At 37.0% G+C, this 24,708-nt stretch overlaps 1 pseudogene; it reads right to left on the reverse strand.

Annotated features, from left to right (window-relative positions):
* Positions 1-4,270: 4,270 nt before the first annotated feature.
* LOC143592055 (putative disease resistance RPP13-like protein 1) lies at positions 4,271-22,643 on the reverse strand (annotated as a pseudogene).
* Positions 22,644-24,708: the final 2,065 nt, after the last annotated feature.

Consider the following 24,708-nt stretch of genomic DNA (forward strand, 5'->3'; position numbering starts at 1 on the left):
AGACCATTCGTCTATTCATTCATACCTGGCTAAAACACTTTCAATATTCCATATCCCACTGCTCGGGAGTGAAATTCAAGCTTTCCAATATTAAATAAGATAAGTCAATGTTTTAAAACCAGTATTTTACTCATATCGAATTTAGTTTAGAAATGATATAATTGGTTGAACGGGAATATATCGGGACGTTCAACTGGATTAAAATACTAATTCTTATAAAGATTTTTATTACCCATGACATTTGACTGTTTTCTATGTAATGATATTTTGCCTGGATCGAGAAAATAAATCCAACCAAACTCTATATTTTCATGTGACAACAAATATTTTGTTTGATGATTGGTCTTATCACTCATATCTTTGTCTCTTCTTGAAATTTTGAAGGTTTTTTTGAAAGACAGGGTGTATGTATCAATCGACGAGTGTCTTGATGATTGAGTGTTATGTGTCATATGTTCAAAGCTTGATGCAAAACTACTATCAAGCCGGAGGTCTCACCGTAAGCAGCCTCTCTATATTCCTATTGGGTAGAGGTAAAACGGTCTACATCTTACCCTATCATAGCTTTGCTATTGTTAGGATTTACTGAGTACGACGATAATGATTTTGAGGCTTAAAACAATTAAAAGTTAGAGCAAATTACCAAAATAGCCCAATTTAGGAGAGAGAAAATGGAAAATAGCACGTGAGATTTGCATTTCCCAAAATAGCCCTTCAAATCTCACGTACACGTGATTTTGCGAGATTCTCCGTGACTTTTCGTGGTCCAATCATATTCTGCCAAGTGTCCTCCACTCCCACCTACCACGCTAATTTTCATCCCAAATCTGTCGGAAACGTTACTTTTGAAATCAAATATAACCTCAAAAAAAACCAACTGTAACGTGATGTTTCAAGTTGTTTTTATCGTCAACGTGAGTTTTCAAATAAGATGGATTTGAAAGGTTTTTTTGAAATTCATCTCCTTCTTTCTATCCCTATGTATTCAAGACACCACAATCACAATCTCACACACAATAATAGACCCATCTTCTTCATCTATCTCTAACCACCACCATAACCATTGCAAACAATCACCGCAATAATTTTGATTTCATGAGATAAACCGGTTTACTCGTATCTAGGGTTTGACCCGAAGGTCAACCATCATTGCTATACATCTACCACCGCCGGCTAACAACCACGCCGCGAAATAACCACCACCGGTTAACCACCACAACCACCGCCACCGGAAATCCATGCCACCACCACAGCCGCCGCCGGCACCACCACAGCCACCGTCGCTGGCACCACCACAGCCGTCTTCGCCGGCACCACCACAACCGCCACTATCACCACACCTCTACCACCTTAATTATCAAGGTTGGGATTTACGCAAGGTTGAGAAGGCCACCGAATTCACGACCAACAAGTAGATGAACAACCCAATCGGAACAACATCATACGGGAGTGGGAGAAGAAGAACATGGTGGTGATGATATGAAAAACATACTAAAGTTTTGAAAGTGGTTTAAAATACAAGAAGATAATAAACATTAATTGAAAATCGTCTCCGAAGTTAAAATTCATTTGAAATTCATCGAAGGAGATGAATTTCAAAAAAAACCTTTCAAATCCATCTTATTTGAAAACTCACGTTGACGATAAAAACATCTTGAAACATCACGTTACAGTTGGTTTTTTTGAGGTTATATTTGGTTTCAAAAGTAACTTTTCCGACAGATTTGGGATGAAAATTAGCGTGGTAGGTGGGAGTGGAGGACACTTGGCAGAATATGATTGGACCACGAAAAATCACGGGGAATCTCGCAAAATCACGTGTACGTGAGATTTGAAGGGCTATTTTAAGAAATGCAAATCTTACGTGCTATTTTCCATTTTCTCTCTCCTAAATTAGGCTATTTTAGTAATTTGCTCTAAAAGTTATCTTCAAAATATATGCAGATTGGACCCTAGTTATCATGATTCATAACCTACCTAGCATTCTAACAATACTGTTTTTATTTCATTTGTTCCCAAAAACATACAAATTAATGAATTATGCTTATAAAATTGTTCCATTGGAAATAAGTAAAGTAATAGGACATGATGTTTTATCCGTTTTAAAATAAATGTTTATGGATCTGTTTTTAGTTTTTCCTAAATAAAAAAATAATAATAAATACTATATAACATTTATTTATTACAACTTTATCTTATTTTATCATTATAAATACATTGGTTACACAATTTTAAAATGTTCGCCCAATAAAAATACATTGATCACGTGAAATTTTGAAAAAAAATCAACGTAGGCATATTATTAAGTATTAGTTTGTTGTGTATCTAAAGTATACATTAGTATAGAAGTTTTTTTCATTAGATGTTCTCAGTATCTTTGGATGCCAATATCAACCTACTATACTATCTATATTTTCAGCAAAATGAAACAGAAAGAAAAAATTACTTGAATACATAAATCAAGAAGCCTTAAGACATCCACCTAGATCAAACATTATAACTAAATTACAATTCCTAAACCTCCCTTTGACAATAAAATCTTAAGGGTAGTTTTTATTTTTTATTTTTGATGGATTTTAGTATCATTACAGAGTTCTTCTATTCTAGCAGCTCTTTCTTGGCATACTTTTTCTCCTGCTTCTTCTTGGTTGATCCTTAGGAGGAGATTGTGCTTCTTCTTTGACCAATTCTTCATTTGACTTTTCTTTCTTTGACTCTATCTCCTCTTGCAAACCTTGATTTGTTTCATCTTCATCTTCACTTTTCTCCACAATCTTTCTTGGCCTCCCTCTCTTTCTTGGAGTAACTTGTTGTACCTGCTGCTGTTCCACTTGTACCACTCCAATCACTGATGAGGATTCTGCTATAGCTAGTGATAACTCCTTTGTTTTCATTTGTAACCTCTTCTTTCCCATCCACCAACAACCCCTTAAATCTTTTTGACCATCCAACACAAGTCCACCAAAAAGATTTTATCTTTTTTCTTTTCTTAACTCAAATCTTTAACCAATCTTTATGTAAAATAATCAATACCCATTAACAAAAATAACAAAAAGGTTTAAGAAATTATCAATGAAATCTATATTAAAAAAAGAAAAGAAAAGCATGCAAGCGTTGAGTATATATTATTCTACCAGAAAGAAAAGACAGTAGTAGGATGAGGAGGAAATGAGGTTGAAAGATAGTGTGTTGATAAAGTGGGGATAATGAGAAGACTACTACTGCTGTTATTAATCCTTTGTCTTGGCTTCACTTTGTTTTATTTCTTTTGCCACTTATTTTTTTATTTCTTCTTTTTGTATATAATTCAACTACTAGTCCTCAATCTTTATTCATATAAGCATGTGACCTCTAACCACTATGAATTCAATTCATGCCCTTTAAGTTCATTAAACACGTTGATAACTAATGAACATCACGAATCCGAAAAACCTCTAATGGATGGTTGCAAGTTTCTCTCTCAAGCAATGTCATAAAACGTACGGTTGGTAATTTCAGACTTAAAGTCACTAGTTACAAGTCACAAAACTTGAAAAATCAATATTAACAAGTCATAATTGATTATGTTATGTTTCGCAAATTCAGTATGTCTTCGCTAGCAAGTTAAGATTAGTCTATATAAATCGAGTTATATGGTTTATGCATTAAGCAACGAGTTAGGGTTTATCAAGATACCGAGCTACGTGTAATAGAGGATTTTTGAGTTATATTTCCTCTATAGTATAACTATATATGTTACTCAATATCCGTAGCGAACTTAACCGATACCAATCAAAATTTGTGTCACTGCGTCGCCACACGACCAACTTTGTTTACCTGGTTAGTCTTAAAAAGCCATGCCAACTCTTTACAATTGAAAGAATCAAGTTTAACTATCAATCTCATTATAGAAATATGACTTAATTCCTTGTACTAATAACCAAATATATTATAGTTAAAACTAAATTTCTAAGAGTAAGCGTAAATTTTGTGACTGATTTACGCAGAAAGATAAACAGCAGATTACTTTTGTACGCGTGAACAACAGAGATATATCTTCATATAAAATTGGGGTGCAAGGAGAAGCTAGGCATATAACTGGTGATCATGGGCTTCTTTAAACCTCCTAAATCCTTATCATGTTGGATTTGCAAAAGGGTACTGACATCTTACATGTATGTTTCTAACCATACGTAATGATGATCATACCATTCTTTGTAGTAACAGAAAAAATCATATGTTACCATAGTGGTATATAGTAATATGACCCACTCAAATGATCTCTTACTACCAAACTCCTATGTTTCATCATCTTTGTTTTTTCTTCAGCAACATAATTGTCACTACTTCATTTGCCTTTCCTCTATGAGCAATTAAACATCAACAATCATTTTCTAGTTTCTACTCCTACATGATATTAACCCCTCGACATCCATCATTCATCTACCAAAGTAAAAAAAATAAAACAAAATGAAAAAACAAGAAACTAACTGCAACAGACTATTATTATAAACTGTATAATCTCCCAACTATATCCTACTTTATGATATCCAAAATAACTACACAAGAATTAGCCAATAACACATTCAGCTGGTAATTGGTGGTTAACACTTCCAAGAGTAAGCAGATAAACATATGGACTTGTTGGAGAAGACATAATTTGGGATCAATCTAATTGAAGGTCAGGGATTTTGGAGATGATAGGCCAGTACTTGCCGTTTTTACTACTACACTTTTTTCTCAGTTCTGGGGAAGAAGACACCCACAAACTTGAAAGTGAAGGGAATAGCGTTTCCGGAAGATCTCTAAGCTTCAGGCATAACGAAATAAAAAGGTGTTCAAGGCAACTGAGGTGTTGCAGGCCTTCTGAAAGTGACTCCAACTCCATAAAACCAATGATACTTAGGTAAGTCAGAGATGGTGGCAGAAGAACAGATGCTGACATAGTATCGTTGCAGCTGCCCCTCGTACCCTCAACCTTCGCAAATGAAACCGCTCCTGAATTTTGTAAGGAGAGTTGAAGAAGCGAGGTTGGAGAATTTTGCAGCCCCCACTCTGATACAGGCTTCTTTAAGCCTCCAAGTCTTAGCCGGCATAAATTAGGAGGCAACAAACCACAAGGAAAACCACAATTCATACTTGGACAGTCATATAAACACAATTCTTCCAAAGATGTGAGACTTCCTAAATGCTCATGAGGAAATGACTTCATATTCTTGCAGTTGCTGATCTCAATATTTCTCAAGCAAAGTAATGGAAGAAAACCATAAACTTGATCGGGAATGGATTCTATGTTATCACACCCATAAATTTTCAATGTGGTGAGGTGAACTAATCAACCTTCTGGAAACCACCTCAAATCCGACATTCTAGCAATGCCGAGAGATTCAAGTGATGACAAGTGGTTTTTAAAAAGCCAACTGATCTGCAGATTATCACAAGCCAATATGTAAAGCTTGATCAAAGTGGACGGGAGGTTGCATATTGTTGGGAAAGACAAAGACGTAACCGAAGGCTTGTACATTCCAACTTCTCAATGCTATTTGGACAGTTATAGCTCTCTAGTCTTGGACAACCCTCAATTCCACTTCTCTAATATATTTCATGTTATCTTTCAAATGCACCTCTTTCTCTTCCAATGATACCAAATTTTCACACCCTCTTATTACCAACTTCTGTAAATTCACAAGAATGTTGCACGCCTCAATTCCAGATTCCCACAAATACATGAGTTCGTCACATTCTAAAATGCCTAGTTGTACAACGGCCCCAAGATACTTCAAAAATTCTCCATGTAGCATAGTAATTCCTTTAATATTCTCCATTGTCAACCTAAGTATCGATGAAGACGCTGATGTGTATGTGCTAGTGGGTGGAATTATTATAATGAGTTGGAGATTTAAGCTTTTGCACAAGATCGTATTTTAAATTTATAAAAGTGATTTCTACTAAAACTAAACACACACAAAATAGGCAAGTGTGCCTATCGTATATGTAGGATAGTAATGGTAAGAACCAAGTATCGATCCGTGGACACAAATGTTTCTAATAATGAATCGTCGTTTTACTTTAATCGGAGGTTTTATTCATATTGGGGTTGATTTTTGAACTTTTTATAAAATATAAATACTTATATATAATATATAGGTGACCAAGACGAGAAATTCTAAACATGTAGTTCAATTATATGAAGGTTACCATCTAAGATCAAGAATCCACTCCAGATTATTAAATAAACACGTGATAAACTTGCCGTAATAATATATGATAGAATAGCCCATCATTTCTAAGTGAGCATATCTATGACATAAAAGAAAGTAGCATGCGCATTTTAAAGTCAACCATTTCCTAATGTCATGCTACCACGAGAATATCAATTTGAGTTGGCAAGTAGTTTAGTAAAGTAGAAAGATTAGGATTAACTTCGATTTCTCAAATACCATTTCTAACAACTTTGGGTGGTTGTAGTTTAGTCACATAACCTCCCCTTGGTTGATTTAAGTAGGTTATAATTACACATTCCTTTAACATATGATTTCTTTAACTAGCATGATAACCTAAGCAATCGTGTTAACTATGTTATTTCAGAATTACCAAAACTAGAGAAATAGATTATAACTTATATCTCATCATTTCTATGTACAATATAAGGATCCATGTTTCGATAAGTTATCAAAGTATTTCTATCTTTCAAGAACATGAATCGATCATGAATGATTGTCAATCACCAACTTTGAATTGTTGAATTAAGATGGTGAAACATTTCTCATCAAAAGATAATAGCAAGATAACCATGTACTTTACTAAACTAAATCACATGTTTAATATAATCATCAAGTAAAATAAAGCTTCTTCATAGATTTTAGATGGTAAATGGAGTTTAGCTCATAATGAGCATTGTTATGAACATTAAAAGAGATGATGATAACAAACACATGATTAAACTAGAACAATCTAACCAAATGTGGATGAATCTCCCTTCTTAATAATGATGGATGATAATGGTAACCTCTAAGCCTTCAAACTCCTCAAAAGATCTTCAATATGAGTATTAGTGGGTGTTTTTATAAGTGAAAACCGTATAGAACTCTCTTCAAGGCACACCTCTCAAATGACACAAGAGCCTCTATTTATAGGCTGTCTGGAGGTAGAAGCACGGCCCCGTGTCTACGTGTCCCAGTTGCATGTTGTCAGATTGTACATGATGACTCACCACGGGGGTGTGCTTTCAGAGGCACGCCCCGTGCTTTTATTGACATGTGCTTCAAATGTTTTTATCTTTTTCTGGAGGTGACCACGGCCCCGTGGCCAAAGAGGCACAACCCCGTTCTTTTATCAACATGTGCTTAAATTCTTGTAGAATTTTGTCTTTTTTTATTTCCAGAAGCATGGGGGCGTGTTTCTTGTGTTTATTGTGTTTTCTCCGTTTGTCCTCGTCTTTTTGCTTGTTTCTTCGTTTGAGGCTTGGGTTTACCTGAAATTACATTTTATTAAGATAAGTACCTTCTGTGCTATGTTATTTGATAGAAGTTGCAGTTTTTAAAATTATTTGATGCTTAAAAGATGTATAATTTTATATACATCAAACATCCCCACACTTGAACCTTGCTTGTCCTCAAGCAAGCACTTATAAATATTCTCTAAAAATATCAAGTTAGGACCAAGCTTTAATCATCCCCAAAAGAATTCCTAGAAAATGGGAACAAAATAACCAACCTTAAATCATAAGAATATATGTAGTGATATAAAAAGGATGATTTGTTTTTATTAGCTTCCATTTATGCAAAACGTCACGTTCTTACAATGTTCACTCACACTCGGTTTTATATCTGATCATACTTGTGATGTATGTATGTGAACACTCTTAGTCAAAATGCGACCTGTGAAAAATAAGCTTGTAACAATTTTAAATCTCCACCTATGTGAAGGGTTGCATAGATAAAAAGGTAATATGGGTTGAGTAGGAATTTGGTCTTTTTGGTTCAAGGGTTTAGGTTAATGAGGATAGGAATGGTAAATACAACTTCTGTTGGTTATTGGGAGTCTTGATATGTCTTTGATGTTTGGCTCCTTGTTTCCATTTGTTTTTGGAGTTTAAAACAAACCTAGTGACTCTTTTAAGGTCAGATCGTCAAGACCGTTTTATCTAGGATGTGGATAAGTTCTTCCTCAATCTTGTTCTGAACATAACTCCCAACTCTAATGGATCGTTCGAATTTGAGCCTAATAGCCCCCACGCTTATTAGTTCGGTATATTCATGTTGAGACTGAGTTTGACTTTTTCTACACCTTCCTTCGAGAGACCAGTTTCCGCAACCTAAGCATTGTTCGTATATTTTTGCTCTTCTTTTTATTGCCCTTTTGGAAACTCCAAAAAATGATGGCCTTTGTTCGTCTTGGCGCCACTTTTTTCTTACCTCATTGCTAAAGAGAAAGATTCTCTCCCTAAGTTCTGAAGGCAACCTAGGTTTTGCGAAATGTATGCAGCAAAGGAGATTTAAATCAAAAGAATGCATTTCCAGTTCTTTAGGGTCTTCCGGTAAAAGACCAGTGTTGTATTTTACCGGTTTGTGAGGTTGTAAGGTTTTGGTTTAGGGTTTTGTGATTTGGAGAATGGTTTGTAGTGATATTACCTTCTTCCTTATACAACGCTTCTTGTGGTCTTGAATTGAATAATTGCGACAAGTTCTAAATCACAAGAAACATATGAATCACTCAAATCTTTCGAAAAAAATATTTATATGGCATGAGGTTTATCTCACAGTAACGGAGGAATTGGGTATAAACGCCATATTTTGCATAAATTTATTCTCAATATTAAAAAATTTCTTTTTATTTTTTTTTAACTTTTTGGTTATAGTAGATTTGTAGTTGGTTATTTGCAAAAAAATTTCTTGGATTTTTCTCTTGGTTTTGTTATAGAAATAGTCTTTATTTACTACAAAAAGTTTGTTATTTAGAGAATTTTATAATTAGTTGAGCAGAAATTGGTCAAGTAATTCCCCTCCCCACACTTGAATCTCACATTGTCCTTAATGTGAAAAGATTCATAAATATATTAAAATTCTAGTTAAGTAAGGTGGGTTAAAATGGAGAGGTACTTCCCTATGGTTTAACGAAATTTTGACAGAGCGTCCCCTGTTTTTCGTCCATTTTCCTGTTTTGTACATATATAATGTAAAACTTCAAACAACCACAAACAACCAAGCATAATTTGCTGAAAATTGGGTATGGAAACATCTATTCCCTGCCCCTATGGGCTATATAAGTACCTAATAGAGTGTCTTGGCACCACCGACCATAAAAGTATCCAACCAAGCCAACAATCAAACAAACAAGTAAACGACGGAATGTAAATTGTTTAAACAAACATAATGATAAATTCATGAAAATACTACCAGCCCATCCATGCCCATACCCGAACTACCGTTTCCGCAGCTCATCAGTTACCCGTGTTCTTGCGGTCCCCACTGCCTGTCCATGCAGTATCCTAGACGTTCAATCTCTCACCTCGTTTCTGCATATTCAGTTGCCCGTTGTGCGTCAGAGGCAGCAATCTGTCCAAGTGATCCTGTCAAACGAGGCGGTAGTGGTCACTGAGAACTGGTCAATGAGGCCGTATAGGCCCTCGAATGAATATCGGCTATCATGTGACGAGCTGGGGCCGACCCTTGATGAATATAGGCCTCCTTGCTGATGGTAGGTGCGGCGGAGGTACCGTGTGGGCGGTTATCCTTCTCCCCTCTCGGGCACGTCCTGGATCATCATCTCTACCGGTTCCTCAGGATCCCAAACCTGGTTTAGTGCATCATGAAATCTCCAAACGTCCAGGTCTCTGCCGATCTGCTGGACCGTCTGCATACTAATACAAAAACCAAGGTTAAGAGCAACTGGGTCTGGGCTACGGGTTCCTTCTCTGTCTGTAACATAAGCTCCATAAATATTATATATCCATGGGCCGCAAAAGATTGGGGTGTTTCGGCTCTTTGCATTTTCATTTGTGGTTAACAGTTTGCAGAACATATAAGTGATGTTGCATGGTGTGTCGGTCTTCATGCAATACAGGGCCCATAAATCCTTCAATTTCACAACCCTTTCACTTTGACCATGAGCAGTGACAGTGTGGCTGAGCAAGCGGTGTATCTCATAAGCGGGTCACGTAGAGCCGTGCTCTTCGAGCTGCTTTCAATGTAGTTTTCATCCCCGTAGCTTAGTAGTTCCCATGCTTGTAACCGTGCATTTCCATCCTCTGCGTCATCATCACCATCTTCATCCGCGAATGTTGTTGCGGCTGCTTACCAGACTTCATTTTCTATTTTCCTCACTCGTGTAAATCCCCAGATCTACCCCCAGTCGGGTGATCGATGTTGTATACCATTCACCCCCACATCTAAACTCGACTGCTTCTTCATCCCACACGTCCAAATTCTTTGACTTAAAAGAGTAAGAGGCTAGGATCCCTTTGTTAATTCTGTGATAGTCTCCCTCTCTGATTAAAAACTCGTTTCAATGGTCCTTTCACAATGGACTTGTATCTATTCCACTGATTAACTTGCCTCAGCGTATCTCTGCAAGCGTAAAAGTTTGGTTCTGGCAGGCGTCGGTTAAGGTAAGTCATTCTAGCTCGCGCTCTTTGGTCCCTTGTGTCGCGTCCTGGAGTGACTAGGAATGCATGTACGTCATCCCCATATTCGGCCATCTTTGGTTAGAAATCGAAGAATTGATGGAAAGATTTGTGCAATTGGTGAAAGGTCGGCGGTTTTCGATGTAGAACGAGTTGGTGTTAGGGTTAATATTTTGGAAAATTTTATTTTATTAGAAAAAACTCGTAACTGTACTGGACACAAAAGCACGGTACCGTGCTTTCTGAAGCACGGCCCCGTGCTGCATGTAGCAGTCAGTCTCTTTTGTTTTATTGTTAATTTGTCGGGCTGGTTCGTTTCTAACTGCTTTTCTTTGAGGGTTAGAATCAAGATAGTAATTAAAAGTCCTAGATTTCATTAAAACATAAAACATAGTTAAACATAGGAGAAAGAAAAGTACAACAACAATCCTGAATCACGAAACATAACACTAGTAAAAGTAACTTCTTAACAAGACAAAGTCGGAACTTCAACGACCACCATTTCTGAACAGGTCTTGGATGTGTGATGGAGTTTGTTTAGTTTCCAAGAGCTCGGAAAGCTTTTTATCGAGCTTTGCGATCTCCCGGTTAAGATAGTTGAGCTTGAAGGCCACATCCTTGTTGTGGCTATCCACAACATGGAAGTTCTCGAACCGTAGTAGTTCGACTTTGTTGATCCAGCTTGATTAATCGGGCTTCGATTTGGATGTTACTTTCGACTTGGTCCCTCATGATGCATTGTAGCCTCATGACCTCTTCCTCAAGGTTTGAGGAAGAATCATGTTGCTTGCCTTTCCTCACTGGCCTTCATTCAACTTTCTTGCTTTCTATTTCAGTAATTTTGTGTTTGGTATGAATGGAATAGTGAGTTTTGGCATGCATTATATAGAGACTGGAAAGTCGAGCACGGCCCCGTGCTCCTTGAAGCACGACCCCGTGCTTCTAGGGGAATAAATGTTTCTAATTCAGAGAATTGTATGGAGTCAGCGCGTATCATGCTGAAGATTCTAAGGTGACCACGACCCCGTGTTTTAAGAAGCACGGCCCCATGCTTTTTGTCACTGAAAGTTTCTTTGATTTTTCAGCCAAACGCGAGAGCCGGAATATTTAGAATGATGTTTAGTATGTTATTTCAAGAGTTTGATCATCCTAAAATTACTTTCCATTAAAATCAAAAGTCTTAAAACAAATACGGGATAAGCTTTCCTAGAAACTTTAAATTACTTGGGTTAAGCCCGAAGATCCTAGCACGATGTGCCTAGTGTACTTGTTTACACAATAAAACAGAAAATTAAGGTTCCTAGATCTCTCCGAAGGGTTCTCCTCCGCCGAAGGGTCCTGGTGGTGGAAAGTACGTGAAACCGAGAACTTGGAACTTGAGTTGTTCGTTAATGTCCCGAAGTTCCATTTTCATGTTTTCCACCGATTCGGTGAGTTGAACGAGACACATTTCTGCGAGGAGATTCATCTCGGTGAGTTTTTTGACGAGTTCTTGAAGTTTCAAAAGAAGCTCGGTTTTGGATACGTGACGGGTTTCGTTTCTCGGTTTTCGAGGAATAGGAATCGCTTCACTCATTTTAGTAGGCATGATAGTGTTTTTGGTTTGGGTTGGTGCAAGGAATGCATTGGCATAAGGTGCCTTTTATAGCCAACCAGAAGTCGAACATGACCCCGTGCTTTTGGAAGCACGCCCCTGTGTTTTGGTCTGAAAATTCTGTTACAAACCAGTCCGACTGAGATTTTTACAGCGAAGATTCTGGCCCGCACTTCGTGGCACGGGTCCGTGCTTTTGAAAGTACGCCCCAGTGTTTTTAATATATATATATATATATTAAGTAAAACACTATTTACAAAGCCTAGTTTAAGAAGGTCTTGGCCAGACCTTGTTCCCGGTTTGTTTATTTAGTTGGTTGGAGGATTATTACCTCCAAGACATATTCAAATGGCCCATCGATATTTGGTTTTAATCGATGCCCATTGACCTTGAACTTGTGGCCATTAGAATTTGAAATCTCGACTGTCCAATAGTCAAAAACTGATTCAACTACGTAAGGGCCTGTCCAACGAGATTTTAGCTTACCTGGGAAAATTCGTAAACGTGTGTTATATAACAGTACAAGATTTCTAATTTGAAATTTCTTGTTTCCTTTTAAGTGGACGTATTGTAAAAGTATAGTCTTTTCTTTGTAAGACCAGGAGTTTTCATAGGCTAATGTTCTTAGATCTTTGAGTTCGTGAATTTGATCAACCCGGTTTTTGCCAGCGGATTTTAGATCAAAGTATACTACTCTAAGAGCCCAATAGGCTTTATGTTTAAGTTCTACGAGTAGATGACATGCTTTCCCATAAACAAGTTTGAAGGGTGTTGTTCCTATGGGGGTCTTGTAGGCTATCCTAAGGGCCCACAAAGCGTCATCTAACTTTTCCGCCCAATTTTTGCGATTTATTCCTATGGTTCTTTCTAAAATCCTTTTAATTCCTCGATTCGAGACTTATACTTGCCCACTGGTCTGAGGGTGATATAGTGTCACCAAACGGTGATGAACTCCATATCGTGCTAAGACCTTGCCAATTAAAGTGTTATAGAAGTGAGTTCCTCTGTCGTTGATTAAGGCTTTTGGGGTACCGAATCGTAAAAACAACTTTTTTAGAAACCATACAACTACTCGAGCATCATTAGTGGGAAGAGCTTGTGCTTCTACCCATTTAGATACGTAGTTGACTTCTACAAGAATGTACTTGTTTCCGAATGAGTTAGGAAATGGGCCCATGAAATCTATTCCCCATACATCAAAGACTTCACAAATTTGAATGCCTTTTTGAGCCATCTCATTTTTGGCTGAGATGTTTCCGGCTCTTTGACAAGCATCGCATGCTTGGATCAAAGCATGTGTGTCTTTATATATAGTGGGCCAGAAGAATCCTGCATCAAACACTTTCCTGACCTTGGTGGCGTTACTGTGGTGTCCGCTAGTTGGTCATTCATGGCAGTGTTTGAGAATGCCTAAGGCTTCTTTTCCCGAAACACACCTACGAATAACCTGACCGGCACCTATCCTAAACAAGTATGGGTATTCCCAGAAATAGAACTTAAGGTCTGAAAAGAATTTCTTCTGCTGTTGATGAGTAAGCCCTTTTCTTAAGATTCTACAAGCTAAATAGTTTGCGAAATTGGCAAACCAGGACTTTCATCTTCCTCTTGCAAGAATGGTTGGATATGCATGAGAACCTCATGTGGAAAATTGTCATTGATAATTTCCTCATGTTGTTCTTCTGAAGCTGGGCATTCTAAGCGAGAGAGATGGTCAGCGGCTACATTTTCTGCTCCTTTCTTATCCTTGACTTCTATATCAAATTATTGTAGTAGTAGAATCCATCGGATGAGTCTTGGTTTAGAATCTTGTTTATTGAAGAGGTATCGAATGGCTGCATGATTGGTGTAAACTATGGTTTTGGAAAGAACGAGGTAGGATCTAAATTTTCAAAGGCGAAAACTACTGCTAGTAACTCTTTTTCTGTCGTAGTGTAATTCTCCTGTGCATCATTAAGATTTTACTAGCGTAGTAATTGGGTGGAAATTCTTTTCTTTGCGTTGTCCGAATACGGCTCCAACTGCAAAGTCGCTTGCATCGCACATGATTTCGAATGGAAGGGTCCAATCAGGTGTAGTCATGATTGATGCGTCCACGAGCTTGTCTTTTAATGTATTGAATGATTCAACACATTCTTCAGAGAAGATGAACGGTGCGTCTTTTTCCCAAAGTTTGGTCATATGTCTAGCAATTTTGGAAAAGTCTTTTATGAAATGACGGTAGAATCCTGCGTGACCTAGAAAACTTCTAATGGCTTTGACTGAAGTTGGTGGTGGAAGTTTAGAGATGGTTTCTATTTTTGCCCTATCAACTTCTAGTCCTTCTTGGGATATCTTATGACCGAGAACAATGCCCTCTTTAACCATAAAATGACATTTTTCCTGGTTAAGTACTAAATTCACTTATTCACACCTAGTCAACATCTTGTCTAGGTTTTTTAAAAAATGATCGAAGGAGTTTCCAAAGACTGAGAAGTCGTATATGAAAACTTCCATAGAGTGTTCAATAATTTCATGAAAGATGGCCACCATGCAACATTGGAAGGTGGCTGGAGCATTACATAGTCCAAATGGCATTCTTCGGTAGGCGAAGGTTCCATACGTGCATGTAAAAGTGGTCTTCTACTGATCTTCAGGAGCTATGGGAATTTGAAAGTATCCGGAGAATCCATCAAGAAAACAGTAGAACATTTTCCCAGATAGACGTTCAAGCATTTGATCGATAAAAGGGAGTGGAAAATGATCTTTTCTTTTGGCTTCATTAAGCTTCCGATAGTCAATGCAAACTCGCCAGCCTGTTATGGTCATCATTGGTATTAGCTCGTCCTTCTCGTTCATTACAACTGTCATTAATCCCTTCTTGGGTACGACTTGAACTGGACTAACCCACGGTGAATCTGAGATAGGGTAGATTAATCCGGCATCAAAGAGTTTGATTACTTCTTTCTTCACCACATCTTGCATGTTGGGATTGAGATGCTTTGATGTTGGACCACAGGCTTGTATTCTTCCTCCATTAGAATTTTGTGAGTACAAAAGGAAGGACTGATGCTTTGATATACATGATCTTCCATGAGATGGCCTTCTTATGGTTTTTGAGAACCTTAAAAAGTTTGTCTTTCTCTTATTTAGAAAGGTGAGATGAAATAATTACTGGAAGCTGAGAGTCTTTTTTGAGGAAGGCATATTCGAGACGGTTTGGGAGTTCTTTTAATTCTAAGGCTGGTGGTTCTTCAATTGATGTTTTTGACTTTTCATTAATTTCAGTTATCTCATATACTACTTCTGATGTTTCTTGATTGTTGTCATTAGTATTGAGATTTTCGTTTTCTAAAACGAGTATGGTGTCTATGCCGGTTAAGATTTGTGTATCTAGTGGGTTATTGAGGGAGGAATCTCGCATATATCAACTCATGATAGAATAAATGATGTCGACACAATATAATGTGTCATCGTGATGTTGCGGATATTGCATAGATCTTCCTATATCAAAAGTGATTGTCTCGTCATTGACCCTGAGAGTGAGTTTGCCGGTGCAAACATCAATAATAGCCTTTGCAGTGGCTAAGAAGGGTCTTCCTAAAATCAGAGGTATACTTTTATCTTCCTCCATGTCTAGAATTACAAAATCTACTGGGAAAATAAATTTGTCAATTTTGACAAGCATGTTTTCAAAAATACCCCGAGGATATTTAATGGATCGGTCAGCTAACTGAATGCTCATGCGAGTGGGTTTTGGTTCTCCTATCCCTAGTTTTTCAAAACGCATAAGGCATTAGGTTAATACTAGATCCTATGCCGGTTAGGGCATTGCTAACAGATTAATTTCCTATGAGACAATGGATAGTAAAGCTCCCTGGATCAGTCATTTTTGTTGGCAGCTTGTTTTGGAGGACTGCTGAACATTCTTCACTCAGGGTGACATGTGATAGCTCCTCCAGCTCCCTCTTGTTTGTCAGTATTTTTTTTGAGAAACTTGGCATATTGGCATTTGAGCTATGGAGTTGTTTGAAGAGTTCTAAAAACTTCCCGTACTGAGCTTCCAATCTTTCCTGCTTCAGTCATCCAGGATATGGAATAGGTGGAATATAAGTTCGGACTGGCTCCTTGGGTTGTACGGTGCCTGTTGGAATCAGTATTTCCTGCGTTTTATCATGGGATTCCTTTTCCGTAACTGGTTCTGAAGTTGGTGAGGCAACAATGGTTGTACCACTTCTGAGTATAACAGCGTTAGCTGTCACATCCGGGTTGGTGATTGTGTTGCTTGGAAGAGTGCCGGGTGGTCGATTGGATAATTTTCGGGCAATCTGTCTGATCTGAGTTTCTAGATTCTGTAGTGATGCTTGTTGACTTTTTAGGTCAACTTCATGTTTTAACAGTACTCCACTGATATCAACAGCTCTTAGGTCGGCCTTCTTTTCTGCTTCATTTGTCTTGGTCATGATTTGGATTAGCATTTCTTCAATTTTTGAGTAGCTTGGATTTTGATGTCTACTGGAACTTTGGTCCTGAAATTGTGGTTTAGGCTGGAAGGGTTGATTCATCGGTCTTTTTTCGAATCCGGGTAGGGGTTGAGTGTTACCTCCGTCCTTCCAACTGAAATTCGGGTGGTTTCTCCATCCTGAATTGTAGTTGTTGTTGAATGCATTGTTCTGAAGGACGATGAAATCGACTTCCTCCATGTCCATAATGACTTGTTTGCAATCACGTGTCTTGTGATTTCTTCCACAGGTGTCATGGGTGATCTTGGTTTTTGATAGTTCGGCTTGAAGTTGTTTGAATTTTTTAGAAAGGGCTTCAAGCTGTGCCATGACAAGAGTGTTGGAATCAACGTGGTGTATTCCTTTATGGGTTGGTGTAGATCATGGTGGGTTATAGGCGAAACTTTTCTTTGCTACTTTTTCCAGAACTTCAAATGCTTCGTTAGGTGATTTGGATCCCACGTCTCCACCGGCGATTTGGTCGATGGCCTGTTTGTTTTGACTGGATTGTGCGTCAAAGAAAATTTGTACTTGTAGCCATACACTCAGTCCATGATGAGGGCATCTTCTCAGAAGACTTTTGTATCTCTCCCATACTGCGTGTAACGACTCATCATCATCGGTCCGGAATCCGGTAATGCTGGCTCGGTATTTGGCAGTTTTATCAGGCAGAAATTATTTGAGGAGAAACTGTTCAACCATGTGGTCCCAAGTGGTGATGGAGCCAGAGGTAAGATATTCTATCCATTCTAAGGCTTGACCACTTAGAGAGAAAGGAAAGAGTTTGAGTTTGATTTGATCTTCTGAACAGTTATGGATTTTAAAGGTTCCGCAGATTCGTAAGAATCGAGATTTGATGCTTGATTTGATTTCGAAATGTGCTTGATTTGATTTCGAAATGTTCGGTGATATCGAGTGGAGCCTCTCCATTTCCGTAGCCTTCGAGAGTTGGCTTGGCATATTGGCTCATGTTCAGCTCATTGTTTTGGGCCACCATCATTTCTTTGGATTGATTTTCTCCTGATGTGGTGGCGTCTACTGACTCGTCTTTGATTGTCTCGGCGGTATCTGCAGTCCGTTTACGCGTTCATCGACGAAGGAGTCATTCCGGTTCAGAAATTGGAGAAACAAGCTCAAGTCCCAATGTAGAGGACATACATGGGATTAAATCAAAATTTAAACAATTTAAATTAACTAAAGGTTAGGCTAAAGTTAAGCTAAAAGTTAGTCTAAGCTATTCTAAAACTAAACTAAGGTATAAGCTAATTAAACTAGAGTAAAGGTAAAGGTTAAGCTAGCCTTAGAATAATTAAATCTAATATAGTAATAAGTGAAAGAAAATAAAATAAAAGTTAAAAATTTGTACAATTATAAACAATGATTAAATTAAACTTGGATCGTTCTTAGAAACGTACCGTGTCCCCGGCAACGGCGCCAAAAACTTGATTTGTATGTGCTAGTGGGTGGAAATATTATAATGAGTTGGAGATTTAAGCTTTTGCACAAGATCGTGTTTTAAATTTATAAAAGTGATTTCTACTAAAACTAAACACACACAAAATAGGCAAGTGTGCCTATCGTATATGTAGGATAGTAATGGTAAGAACCAAGTATCGATCCGTGGACACAAATGTTTCTAATAATGAATCGTCGTTTTACTTTAATCGGAGGTCTTATTCATATTGGGTTGATTTTTGAACTTTTTATAAAATATAAATACTTATATATAATATATAGGTGACCAAGACGAGAAATTCTAAACATGTAGTTCAATTATATGAAGGTTACCATCTAAGATCAAGAATCCACTCCATTGTTCCTTGATAATTATTAAATATACACGTGATAAACTTGCCGTATTAATATATGATAGAATAGCCCCTCATTTTTTTAAGTGAGCATATCCTATGACATAAAAGAAAGTAGCATGATCATTTTAAAGTCAACCATTTCCTAATGTCATGCTACCACGAGAATGTCAATTTGAGTTGGCAAGTAGTTTAGTAAAGTAGAAAGATTAGGATTAACTTTGATTTCTCAAATACCATCTCTAAAAACTTTGGGTGGTTATAGTTTAGTCACATAACCTCCCCTTGGTTGATTTAAGTAGGTTATAATTACACATTCTTTTAACATATGATTTCTTTAACTAGCATGGTAACCTAAGAAATCGTGTTAACTATGTTATTTCAGAATTAACAAAACTAGAGAAATAGATCATAACTTATATCTCATCATTTCTATGTACAATATAAGGATCCATGTTTCGATAAATTATTAAAGTATTTCTATCTTTCAAGAACATGAATCGATCATGAATGATTGTCAATATGATTGTCAATCACCAACTTTGAATTGTTGAATTAAGATGGTGAAACATTTCTCATCAAAAGATAATTGCAGGATAACCATGTACTTTACTAAACTAAATCACATGTTTAATATAATCATCAAGTAAAACAAAGCTTCTTCATAGATTTTAGATGGTAAATGGAGTTTAGCTCATAATGAGCATTGTTATGAAAATTAAAAGAGATGATGATAACAAACACATGATTAAACTAGAACAATCTAACCAAATGTGGATGAATCTCCCTTCTTAATGATGATGGATGATAATGGTAACCTCCAAGCCTTCAAACTCCTCACAAGATCTTCAATATGAGTATTAGTGGGTGTTTTTATAAGTGAAAACCGTTTAGAACTCTCTTCAAGGCACAACTCTCAAATGACACAAGAGCCTCTATTTATAGGCTGTCTGGAGGTAGAAGCACGGCCCCGTTCGTAGTAAGCACGGCCCCATGTCTACGTGTCCCAGTTGCATGTTGGAAGATCGTACATGATGACTCACCATGGGGGTGTGCTTTCAGAGGCACGCCCCCGTGATTTTATTGACATGTGCTTCAAATGTTTTTGTATTTTTCTGGAGGTGACCACGGACCCGTGGCCAAAGAGGCACGGTCCTGTGATTTTATCAACATGTGATTAAATTCTTGTAGAATTTTTTCTTTTCTTATTTCCAGAAGCATGGGGTGTGTTTCTTGAAGCATGGGGGTGTGTTTCTTGTTTTATTGTGTTTTCTTCCATTTTCCTCGTCTTTTCGATTGTTTCTTCGTTTGAGGCTTGGGTTTACCCGAAATTACACTTTATTAAGATAAGTAGCCTTTTGTGTTATGTTATTTGATAGAAGTTGCAGTTTTTAGAGATTATTTGATGCTTAAAAGATGTATAATTTATATACATTAGACGCATAGACCGTGCATCTTAACACCGCTACTGAACATTGTTCTAAATGTAAAACCTGGAGGAATGGTATTAGGTCAATTATCATAACATCTAGCTTGGGACAATTTATTATAGATATATCACGGAGACAAGGAAATGCGCTAATTTTATTAGCACAACTTGTTGACCATTCCTCCCAGCCTTGCATATTTCTAAGTCCCAAAACTTCAAGTAATGGAAATGCAATACCACTACAAGAGTTATTAGCTACAAGAAACTCTAAGCCTACTCTTTTTAACTCACTCATGCTTTCAACAAACAACTTTCGAAGTGATGAAAAATGTCCAAGTGTTGGTAAACACCCACATCTTCAACAACCACATAACATAAGTTGGGTTAAACTAACAAATGAGGGACCCCAACCCATCTTGGAAACTTTGTTCCAATGTAATCCACAATCTTGAGGCTTGTTAACTTTTCAAAATGCCTTAAGCCTTCAAGTACTTCATATTAAGTTATTTCATTCCGTGAACCATCAAAGGCATCACTCCATTCCATCCGCAAATCACAAACTCCCTTATTTTTCTGTAAGTTTGCCTCCTTTGCGTGTACTACATATTTCACGTTATGCAACCCCTCAATGGAAAGTTGACCTTGTAAATTTAAAAGGCTCTTGAGATCAGATATTATGAATTTACCAGCTCCTCCAATAATGACTCTTGATAGATTTTGTAGACCCGTTAATCTACTCATTCCTATCGGCATCTTATTCAATTTTGGAGTATCAGTGATGTCAAGATGTCATAGGTTTATTAACTTTAAAGTACTACTTGGCAAGTTATATAACATAAGACAACCGGACAACAATAGGCTCTGTAAATTATGAAGTTCTCCAACTTGTTCGGGTAAATACGTGATCTTGGTGTTTGAAAAATTGAGGTACCGCATATGCTTAAGACTACTAATGGATTGTGGCTCCTCAGTGATATTATAATTAGCTAAGCTTAACAGCCTTAATAATTGCAGTTGGGGAAGTAGTTTTATGAACACCTTGTTTGATAAGAAGAAATTTTGCCAAGCATCTAACCGTGCAACAGGCATATCTATGAAAGTTTGTAAGTGTCTAAGCTTATTTAATGCCTTGAAGCTTCTATATGCTTCATATTGTTCTCAAATAAATGAAAGGTGGTGGAGCTTCTCTAAAGCATCATTCCTACAATGAATATCCATTTTGTCACCCAACTTAGGAAAGAACTCTCCTGCAACACTCATCTCGAGGTCGTTTTTTAGGTCGTGCATTATATATCGTGATTTATCTTTGGTTGAATGCTGAAAAAAATACCTCAACACTAGCCCTTCAAAACACTCGCGACCAAAAATTTCCATTGACTTTTAGTCACTTACTTGATACAAAAGCCTTTCAGCCATCCATAAGAGGATCGGTTCATCTGTATAAACATGTAATTCTTGGGAAATAATGAACAATATGCAAACATTTGTTTCAAATGCGGTAAGATATCATAGTAACTCAGCCTTAAATCCGGAAAAATCTTACTTTCATCATCTGAATTCCATAACTCACTATTTAACAATATCTCCCATTCTTCATCATTTGATTTTGTTCTTAATACCCTCCCTAGTGTTCTCAAAGCCAAAGGTACTCCACCACAATTCTTGACAATACCTTCACCATGTTGTTTAATTGTTGGTTGTGAGTCAACAATTAATAAATGCTGAGCAAACAAAGAAAAAGCTTCTTCATTTGACAAAAATTCTAGAGGATAAATTGTAACAGAGTCCATCACCGATGCAACCATGGTCTTCCGTGTTGTCACCATATTTTTACTTCCAGGAGCCACTACGCTAAAAGGCCGTTGAAGAAGTTCCAACTCACTCTAGTCTTCATTTTTCAGACATCGTCTAGAATAAGTTGGAACCTTTTTTTTTAAAAAGTTTTTCGTAAGGGTCACTTGAAGCTTATTTAGAGTTTCAAATTTTCTATCATCCCCACCAACATCCTTAAAAATAGCATTGCTAATTGTAAATATATAGAACTCATCCGAAACACAAACCCATGACATGAATTCAAAGTGATCCTTCACATCCTTATGGTTGTATAAAAGCTGGGCAAGAGTGGTTTTGCCAATGCCACCCATACCAACACATGATTCTTTGCCCAACAACTTCCCTAACAATGCTTCTTTATCATCTTCTCGGCCTATAATTCCGGATTCATCAACAAGTGAAGTTTCCTCCAACTGTCTACTAGCTCTATTTGACCTTTCAACATTATCAATCAAGCCCAAAATATTTTTCTCCTCGACGAGATGGCGCAATTTGGTTGTTATCCCATCTAGCTTAGAACTCATCTTACGACCATACTTAAGAGCATGAAATTTGGATGGAATGAACTTTACTACCTTACTCGTGTTGTTGCTGGTGGTAGCATAAGATTCTTCATTCAGCTGGTTCCTTATAGCCTCACTAGCCAAATCATCGAGTACATCGTCTATTTCATAAGCCAAATGATGGAGCTTGTTCAACCATAATTGAACTGATGTGCCTGTTACATGCTTTGACCCGCATCCATAAGTACAGCTCGGATCAGGGTCAAGTTGTTTCTCAATTTCTTGAGCTCCGAATAGATTCATGCATATCTAGCCAGCCTGATCAATTCACCAGATGCTAACTTCTCAAACAGCATAATGAGGAATTCTCCTATTAATACTTCACCAATAGCCATTGGAATTTGTAATGTAAATATTGTTTGTTTCTTTGTAGATATTTGTCGTTTTGATTTCAGATAAGAAATGGTTGGAACTAAGTAAACTGCCAGTCTTTATCACAAGGTCACAGTTATAATGGATAAGATTCCAAGTCCAGCTACCATCTATTGCAAATGTTAATTATAGTCCAATTTCACATATTTTTCTCACACGTTTTCTTTTCTTTTCTTTGTTTATATCTTAATATTAGACAAATTATAAACTCCCATGTTAATTTTATTAAAGTTGCCCTCCATTTCAAATAGAATATTCTACTAAAGTTACATGTTTTATTTTTGATTTTTTTTGTCCTGAACGACGATGGTCGTGAGTAGTCGTCATGATGTTTACTCAAATAGTCGTCATGATGTTTACTCGAAACCCTTTGGAAAAAATTCACTGATTTAGGTGCGTTATCACTAAGTCATCTTGTGATGGTCACTGGTCAGTTACATCTTCTTTTTATAGCTACTTAAACTACATGCCGACTTTTCTTACAGCTTACAGTCAATATTCTTGTTTCTTACAGAACATGTGCCTTTACGGGAGATTGAGGTAAACGATCCGGCTTTGCTAGATGGTAACCGGTCTCAACTTTGTGCAACCTGTAAGATAATGTTACAGTTACACTTGTCAATATATATTTTTTCTATTAGCAGGTTTCTGAAATTGTGTTTTTCAATAATTGACCTATATTAATCTGTTTTGGTTAGAATTTGGTAATATTAACGGGTTACTAGTAAAAATTTGTTATTGCACGCATTTATGTTAACGGGTCAAAATGCCGAACATTAACGTGATAGAGTTCAACCAAAATTCAATAAAGGGCAAGCAAAGCATGTATGATCACTGATATACATCTCTTTATACATCTCAAATCTCTTGTAAAGTTATGTATATTTAAGGTTTTGAGTTCGGTTTAGTTCGTGTTTTGTTGATCATTTATTAATTTAGGTTTTGAGTCAAGTTTATTATATATTTATCATGTTTCAAATCTTTTGGTGTCTCGCGTGTTAAACCCTAATTCTTTCTATCATTTCATGTGAGGTTTAAGTTCTTTTTTGCTCATCAATGGTTACATGGTTTAAGTTCGTTTTTCCTTATAGATTATTTCACAAGTTCTAGAAGGTTCCTATCATTGCTTGGAGTTCAAGGAAAGGATTACACAAGATTTCACAAGTTCTAGCTTGTTATTGAAGAAACAATTCGTAGCCCCCTCCCCATGCACGCCGCGCCGCGGTGCCATGGAGGGATAGCCTGGTCGCGCGGCGCCTCCAGCCCTATTTCCAGCAATCTTCACAAAAAGGCCCAGCCATGCACTATATAAACTTGTTGGTGCAACACTAGCCAATTTCATGGCTTGTTTTAGCCGTTTTTAGAGAGAGAAGCCAAGAGATTGAAGGTTTTTTGGAGGTTGATTACATTAGAGATCAAGAAGCTTTCATTCATTCAATCAAATAAGAAGTTATAAGTGTTTTATCGCTCTACTTTCTTCATTCTTGTTATTTATCATTACTCTCTTTTGTTTTCTTTGTTTGGATTTGTTTTTAATAATGATTCTAGGCTAGACTTCATGTCTACCTAGGTTTGATGAACATGTATCGACTTGATTCTTGCTTTGGACGATTGTTTTAATTATGGTTTCGTTATATTAATAGTAAAGACTTGTTATTGCTTTCATGACGCATATGAGTGTTTATTATCTTGATTGATTGTTAACTATTGCTTCACATAGATATTTTATCTCTTGATTTTGTTCTTTTGATTTTGGGTTTATGTTTAATCATTACTTGGTGTTTTGATTATTGTGATTGAATAGGCCTATTAGATCATAAAAGCTTGTTTATAGTTTATTAGGGTTATAATGTTCTGCTGATTCCAATAGCTGTGAGGTGAGGAGTTGTTCATGTGTCTTGGTCAATCGCATACTCGGTTAGGTTTTTCGTGACAATATTCTTGCTTGGTTATTGTGTTGATCCTTGTTCATGATGTCATAGTTAGTTTATCAAGCCATCTAGGGTTTAGTGTTTCGTGAGATTGCTT

Source organism: Bidens hawaiensis, unplaced genomic scaffold (assembly GCF_021521415.1).
Source record: "Bidens hawaiensis isolate Kalapana, Puna unplaced genomic scaffold, B.hawaiensis_p1.1 tig00040431_1, whole genome shotgun sequence".
Classification (NCBI taxonomy): Eukaryota; Viridiplantae; Streptophyta; class Magnoliopsida; order Asterales; family Asteraceae; genus Bidens; species Bidens hawaiensis.